This window comes from Tupaia chinensis, unplaced genomic scaffold (genome assembly GCF_000334495.1).
Source record: "Tupaia chinensis unplaced genomic scaffold, TupChi_1.0 Scaffold145057_1, whole genome shotgun sequence".
Classification (NCBI taxonomy): Eukaryota; Metazoa; Chordata; class Mammalia; order Scandentia; family Tupaiidae; genus Tupaia; species Tupaia belangeri.
In genome coordinates this window covers 1235263-1243926 of record NW_006204918.1, presented here as the reverse complement: position 1 = coordinate 1243926, position 8664 = coordinate 1235263, and positions in this window count along the sequence as shown.

Sequence of the window (8664 nt, the reverse complement as noted above, 5' to 3'; positions counted from 1 at the left end):
TTTCCCTATGAAATATTCTGACAGAGTTATAACCTCCTCTGAGTTTTTCCTGTAAAACCAATATTTTTTTGTAACATACAGAATATAGTAAGAAACTTTTGGCTTTTCCTTTGAAGACTCACAGTCGAGATATGAAAGTCCTGATTATTCTCAAAATTCTTTGAAACCTCTTGTTTCCACTCTCTTTCCTTCAAGCTCTTCCACCTCATTCTCTGCATTTCTTTTTTTCTTGGTGAAGGGGCTTTGATGGCAGTGGGCTGACCCCATTCCATCCTAGCCATGTGGTGGTAGGAAGTGTTCCCAGGCAGCCCAAGGACTCCGTGTACTGGCACACGGAAACCAAGTGTTCTGTGATCTCTGTAAGAGTTATGTGCACTGGCACTGGGGATGATGATTTCTTATTGCTATAAATGTAAATTTTAAGTCCTAGCATGGGGGCCGACAGGTGATATAGTGGTTAATGCGCTGGACTTTCATATGGCTGATTGCAGTTCTAGCCCCAGACTTGGTGGTTCAAGCTCTAGACCTGGTGCCTTGAAAATCACACTGGGCCCTTACGCTAACTGCTGGTCCCAAGAATAAACATTCCTTTGAAGATCGTAGATATGTGAAGTACAAATCTGTGTAAACCTCAAATGTGAGGGAGAATAAATTTAATTGTTTTTCTACAACTCATACCAAAAACCATTATGCAAAGACCATGGGAGAAGGTGATGAAAATATCCCAGTTGAGGCAATGATTATATGCATATGAACATTTGTCAAAATTCACTGCAGTGAGGCAGCCTCTTTCAGGGCCACTGAAGACCTTCTGCCCAAATTTCACTCTCCTTTCCCCTAGATCTATTCAGGAGCCAGAAAATACAAGGAAATCATAGAAATGTCAGATAAAGAATTTAAAATATTCATGGTGACAAAGCTAACAGAGATGCCAAGAAGAGAGACAATAAACTCTAGAAAATGCAGGAAAAAAGAGACGAATTCCAGAAGATGAGGAAGTTCTTACATGATCTGAAAGGGGAGATACACATCATGAAAGAGAATCAGATGGGATTTTAGTGATGAAGGCTGTAATACAGGAATTCAAAACCTCCCTTGAAAGCATTAAAAGCAGATTAGATCATGCAGAAGATCAAATCTCAGATGTAGAAGACAGAACCTCTGACCTAGAAAAATTCACCAAAAAGACTAAGAAAAAAATGAGAATAACATATGAGTAATACTAGACACCATTAAACACCCAAACATCCAGATCATCGATATCCCAGAAGTTAAAGAAACTAATAAGGGTATTGATAATCTATTACATGATATCCTGGAAGAAAACTTTCCAAACCTGGAGAGGCACTCAAACATCCAGACCCAAGAAATACAAAGGACTTGACATAGAATCAACCCAAGAAGATCTTCCCCAAGGCACATCATAGCCAGATTGACCAAAACCACAGAGACAAGATACTAACTTTGGCAAGAGAGAAACATCAAGTTACTTTCAAGGGATATACCATCAGGCTAATGTTGCATCTCTCATCAAAAACAATGCAAGAAAGGAAAGAATGGAAAAATATATTCAAAGTGTTAAGTGAAAACCAGTTTCAACCAAGAATACTATATCCAGCAAGATTATCTTTCATATGAGAAAAAAAAGACCAAAACATTCTCATATAAACAAAATCTGAAAGAATTTAAAAACAGACCAGTTTTCCAAAAAATGCTGAAAGGAGCGCTATACCAGGAAAACTAAAGTCAGACACACAGAAATAAGAATACAAAAAAACAATAAGAGAGTGGTCAACCTAATGGTAGGGACCAGCCTGGAGTTCAATGTTAGCTTCCAGACTTTAAATGGAAAGAACACATCACAGTAACACTGCAAATTCAATAGAAGAGAGATTAAATACATAAGATTGAACTAGTGTCTCTGACTGAAGAAATACATATAAAAAGTTTTAAAAATAATGAAAATAAACTTCCTTTTTGAAGAGAGAATAAAAGGAAATAGAGTTTTTTTTGACTTTAGACTAAAACATTACTGATTTTCTTTGATGCTTTGATTTCCATATTTAAGGATTTTTGTCTTCTCTTGTACTGTTGATAGGTTCACCTACCTAGTATTTGAACTGAATCCTAACCTTTTTTTTTTTTTTTTGAGATTTTTGCTATAGGGCACATGCGCTTGCCAGACAGACAGAGAGCGACATAGAGACAGAAAGTGAGAAATCACCCCCCAGGGGGGATGGCCACGCTGCAATCCCTTCTCTTCCATTCTCCTCTTGGGATCTTGGGCACGCGCGCACACGCGCCCGGTGTGAGTTTTAAGCCACCAGGTCTGGGACGCGAACCGCAGTCGACTACGTGGGAGTCCAGTGACATAGCCATTACATTAACTGCTGGTTCCCTGAATCCTAACCTTTTTTATGGCTTTAAGTTTTAAGCAAATTTCTCTTAACATTTTATTATTTGTGTCTAATAAAACTAAGACTGTTTTTCTTGAAATTAAAAAATTCATTAAAAATATCTATTAATACCCATTTAATGACTGCAGTAAGCTATATAGCTCCTGGTAGGTTCTACTTTATAGTATGTTACTTTACTCACTGAGATTTATTTCTAAAGTCAGACATGTGTTCATAGACATGTATATTTAAGCTGTGCTTGCTATTGAAAGTTTTTAAATTAATTAATATCTTTAGTGAATCAATAAAAGGTGAAAAAAAAAGGCATAGAAACAAGTGTACTTACCAGAGACAGTGTGGAAAAAGGTGGGGAGTTGGTGGAGAGTGAGTGGTAAAGAATCGGGGCAGTGGGGGGCAGGAAGCAAAATAAAGAAACAAGAAATAGGAAATTATTTGTTGATGATACATGTATGGTAATATCCTTGATTGAGCCAATATATAGTGTATTCTTGATGGAAAATATTATTTTATATACTGTATTGATGTACAGTGAATGAATGCAAATACATTAAAAATAAAGATTAAGAAGAAAAAAAATTCACTGCAATGAGTATTTACTGTGTGTCACTTTGTTGTGTGCACATTATATCACAGGAAAGTTGATTAAAAGGAGATAGAAGAGGAGGAAAGAAGAAAAGGACAAGAAGCCCGTGCCTGACCACACTCTACCACAGAGGGAGATTTTTCCTGCTGTGTGAGGGGCCAGTTAGAGTCCTTACTCTCCTCCCCCGGAGTTCTGTGTAAGGTCTGAGAGACTTCCACTGTCCCTGGCACTGAGAGGCTCCATCTCAGTTGTCCTCTGGACATATGACAGCCACTGGCAGCACACATGTCACCTGGTTCCGAGTCTTGGCTCACATAGGCATAGCTGTGCCATCTCTCATTCCTGTGTCCTCTGCTCCACAAGGATTTATCCATTCCTTCTTCACCATGCTGAGTTAATTAACCGTCTTGCAGCGAAGGCTTCTTCTAATCCCTCATCACCCTCAAGGCAGGGTACAATTGTGTTGCTTCCAAGCTACGCTGAACAGGTGCACTTCTCGGGGCCCTCTTTCCAAACCTTCACCTTGGGGATCTTGCTTCTACAGAGCTCTAGGAAGCAAGGCATAGCTCCTCTCTTCTCTGTGTGCCAGAAAAAGCTCCCTCTATTGTGGGGATTGGTCTGGCATGGGCTTCTCCTTTTTCTTTTCTTCTTTCCTCCTCCTCCATATTCTTTTAATCAACTTTATTGTGATGTAATTTTACAGAACAAAGTGCAACGCAGTAAATACTCATTGCAGTCAATTTTGACAAATGTTCATATGCATATAATCATTGCCTCAATCGGGATATGGAACATTCCCATCATCTTTTCCCATGACCTTTGCAATCAACTTCTCTGGTCCCAGAACCAGGCAATCACAAGTCTGCTTTTTGTTACTATAGATTAATTTAGCCTATTCTAAAATTGCATGTAAATGGAATCATCTGATAGGTACTCTTTAGTTTGGACTTTTTCATCCTCATGAAGTTTTGAAATTTCTACACATTGTTTAAAGTAACAGTGTTTCATTTCTTTCTATTGTTCAAGATATGGGGTTAGATGAGTATATTTCAGTTTGTTCATTTATTCACCTGATGAGGGATAGTGTGTTGTTTTCATTTGATAATATTGCTACTGAAGTGTTCATGTACAAATGGTATTTGGATAGAAGACTTGATACCTCTTGGTTAAATACATAGAAAGTGTTGAATGATAAGAACTTGATTAGCTTTATGCAAAAATGTCAAATTGTTTTACAAAGTGGTCTTATTTTATATCCCCTGCTGCAATGTATAAAATTCCGGTTCCTCCACGACCTTCTCAGATTTTTTTCATGTTAGTCATTCTAATGGGTCTGTAATACCTTCTCCTTTTGGTATTAATTTGCATTTTCCTAATGAAAAATGACAGTGAGCACTCCTGCACGTGCTTATTTACCAATTGTGTAATTCCATTTGTGTAATGTCTGTCCAAATATTTTGCTGATTTTATAAATGAGTTTTGTGTTGTTATTGAGTTGCAGTCATTCTTCTTCTTATTATTATTCATATATACTGTCAGATAATATATTTCAAATATTTTCTCCCTATAACTTTTTATTTTATTAATTGTCTTTCAAAAAGCAAACATTTTAAATTTAAATAAAGTCTAATAAATTATTTTTAATTTTAGGTTTGTATTTTGTCTAAGAAATGAAAGTGAACAGATTTCTTGCTATTTCATTTTTCTAAAGTTTTGATAATTTTGTTTTTTAATCATAAAAACTATAAAGATTAGGATAAAAATTTAGAATTTTTTCCATATGACTATATTATTGTGTCAGTATAATTTATTAAAAAGGATTATAATTTCTCTACTGAACTGCATGGATTTTTTAAAAAAAAATCAGTGTTATGTTTGTGGGCAATTTCTGTACATTCTACTCTGTTGATCTGTAGTTTATCATTGTACAAATAGTACAACCCCCTTTTATTAAATTTATATTAAACATTCCTTTTTTTCTTTCTTCTAGGATATGCACGTTTGAAAATCAGATTTAGAATGTTTATTAAGTTGTTCGTCACTGCTTGCCAAGGTTTTATCTTGGGTTACACTAAATATACAGATATAAAATTAGTGTCTTAACAATACATAGTCTTCCAGGTCATAAAATTGATATAGTTCCCTTTATCTTCTTTAATATCTCTCAGTCAGATATGACAGTTGTCTGGTAGAATTCTTGCCCAAACTTTGTTGGATATAACTAGTTCTTTTATTTTTTATTTATTATTTTTTTGAGATGTTTTCGCTATAGGGCACGTGCACTTGCCAGAAAGACAGAGAGACAGAAAGCGAGAAATCCTCCCACAGGGGGATGGCCACACCAAAATCCCTTCTCCTCCATTCTCTTCTCAGGATCTTGGGCATGCACGCACATGTACCTGGTGTGAGTTTAAGCCACCGGGCCTGAGATTTGAACCGCAGTGGACTACATGGGAGACTAGCGAAGTAGCCATTATGCCAATTGCTGGTTCCTACTAGTTCATGTTTTTAGACGTGACTGTGGATGCTATTCCTTTTTATTTTCTAGTTGTTCACTGCCAATATGTAGAAATAGATTTGATTATGCACACTGATTTTGCATCCTGTGAATTGGTTAAATTCACCCAAATAGAATTAAAAATAGATTCTTAAAAATAGATTCTTATGATTTTCTACGCATTCATCTTTTCTGTGAGTATGTGACAATCTACTTCCAAACTGTGTAATTGTATTTTTGTTTGTTTCTCTCTATGCCTTTTATTTTATTGTGCATTTTTATACTGGCTATGACCTCAGACACAATGCAGAAGGGGTAAGAGTTTCTGCAGCCTTAAAACTAGTCTATAAAATAACTTTTGCTGCTGAGGAATAATGAAGACAGTTTTATATTTCATAGCTTATAGATTGTAAAGTCAAAATAGACATAAATTATTGATTCAATTCTCCTGTTGATAACTCCTAAAGTTTCTTCTAAACAGCATCTAAAAAATATCATAATGCCTATACTTATCATTTTTGCTTGGTCAGGATATAGTATACAAATGTGTAGAAAATATATATTTTTAATTAATGAAAGAGGACTGAAATTCAGATGTGATGTAACATACAGGGTAACAGAATGTTTATCTTGTTTTCCCCATTACTAAAAAGTTCATAAAATGTTTAGTACCTTAGCAGAGGAAGAAAGTATTAGTGAGAAAAGAAAATGTAAGCAAAGGTGACAGAAATAAACAATTATAAAGTAAAATATCTACTAAATAAACTAGAATAATATTTTTGGCAAAATGTAAGATACTGTCACATCTGAAATTTTTATATTGATAGCTAAATACCCAAGTATACTGATTATTATTCACATAGTTCTTTATAAAATTTTTAGCTTAAATATACTATCTAAAGCTTTAACATTTTTAAAAACGTAATTTTCTATTTGTTTATGAAACAGCCCATCTCAAGTAATTTCTAATGAAAATATTTTAGATAGGAGAAGACTTATGAATCCTAATTGACATTTATTGAATATATTTTTGCATGTTTATGAAAATTTCTTCTATAGAAATGGTTCCTATCGATACCTTAGTTCTGTTTTCCTAGAGTAATCCTATGGTTTCTAGGATGACTAAGAGGTAGTTAAAAAAATTATTTCACTCTTTGAACCAGTTAATTGTCCTATGTAGCTTAAATTGCATCAATAATGTACTAATTATAAATCCTATTTGGACACTGATTTATCTGAATTAACTGTTGAACAACAACAATTAAACATATAACCGTTAACTCTTTTTTCTTTTTAAACAAAAGTAGGTATACAGGCATTGTCTCTTGATTCTAGATCTATAATAAATAAAATAACTTTGGATGTAAAGCGTGAATTGGAACAAATTGAACAAATAACAGTGATTTAATGGAGAAATTACATTCAGTACTGGTTTTTGTGTAAAAGCAGCTTTGAATTGCTATGTCAGTGATATATCGGTGATACTGACGTAGGTTTTCTGCCATATACTCTATGGTAAGTTCCATTAAAAAGCACAGTGAAGTCTTATTGCAAGGACATGAGCTGTGAACTCCATTGCTCTCCCTCTCTGGGTGACACAGGAACATGGGAGTGCAGGGGTGATCAGGCCCAGCACCCCCAGAGGGACATGGGTTCATGTCTGAGCTCATGAGGAAGCAGAGGTGTGGACACAGAGAGAGTATTACAGAGTCGAGAGGTTATTGAATGAGAGGGAAGGAAAAATGAAGCTCCCAAACAGAGAAGGGTCCCAAGTGGGTTGCCAAGATGGAACTGGGGCAAAGGGTTTTTATCTGGATCAGGGGAGCTTTGTTCAGGCTTGTGTTCAAGTTGGGTTTATGCATGTGGTGGTGGAGGAGGAGAAAGAGGAGGAGGAGGAGGAGGAGGAGGAGGTATATGCGGGCTGGGTCCAGTTGTTGTTCTCCTAGTTTGGGAGTGAGTACATGGTTAGGAGATCCTTCGTCTAAAGGTGGGGGCAGGGGGGCTTAATTCTTTGGTTTAGGTCATTCTGCCTAGGCCAGTCACTGAGCCAGGGCTGCAAGCTGTCTCTGTGAGTAAAGCTTAGCCACTTTGGGACTCCATGTTTGGCCTATGAAGAAGAAGATGCAGAGGAAGAGGAGGAGGAAGAAGAATGTGTCCAGTGTGTATATTCTTAGGGCCCCTGTCTGCTACTTCGACGTGTGTATTAAATGCTCAAGAGTCTGATATCTTTTAATATTTTCAAAGAATTTGGTTATGAACTGTTTTGCTTACTATCCATTAGCATCTTATTAAGTTTTGAGGAGCACATTGTACGGAAAATACAGAAATGCCAAGACAATGACGCCTCCTTCAGCAGATGAAGGCTGTAATCATGTGGTGGTCTCTGAGCTTCAGGTCACAATAACACTGGGTTCCGGCACCCGGGGGGAATGAGATGACAGGGAGAACTTGCTCTGTTGGGGTTAATTATTTAAGATTAATTTTTTTCTTGGGATCTCTTTTTGTCCTTCTAGCCATTCTAGTCTTAAGAGCTATTGGTCAATTACCGATACATTCTAATGACTTCCATAACTGGGACTGTTGAGCCTGATACCACAGAGTTAAGGAGAGTCTCCTAAGGTATAGAAACAGCCTAAAGCCGTTTCTCCTAATTCTTTCATGTATGAGAGAAATGGAAACTGCAAACTTAATTTTGAACTAAATGAAGAATAGGTAAGAACTGTTGATCTTGTCCAAGTGAAGTCTTAACATTGAGACATAAATAAAATAGAAACCATTTTTAAGATTAAAAAACTTGTCCAAGTGAAGTCTTAACATTGAGACATGATTTAAATAGAAACCATTTTTAAGATTAAAAAATATATATAGATAGTAGAATTGTCAACATTTAAAATACCCAAGGTGATAATTAAAAATTTAAATAGAAATAATTTTGACTTCTGCCTATAAGAAATTTAACTGTGGTGGGACCAGCAGTTAGCATAATGGCTATGTCGCTGGACTACCACGTAGTCGACCGCAGTTCAAGTCCCGGACCCGGAGGCTTAGACTCACGCCAGGCGCGTGTGCGTATGTACCCAAGATCCCAGGAGGAGAATGGAGGAGAAGGGGTTGCAGCGTGGCCAGGCCCCCCGGGGGATGATTTCTCGCTTTCTGTCTCTATGTCT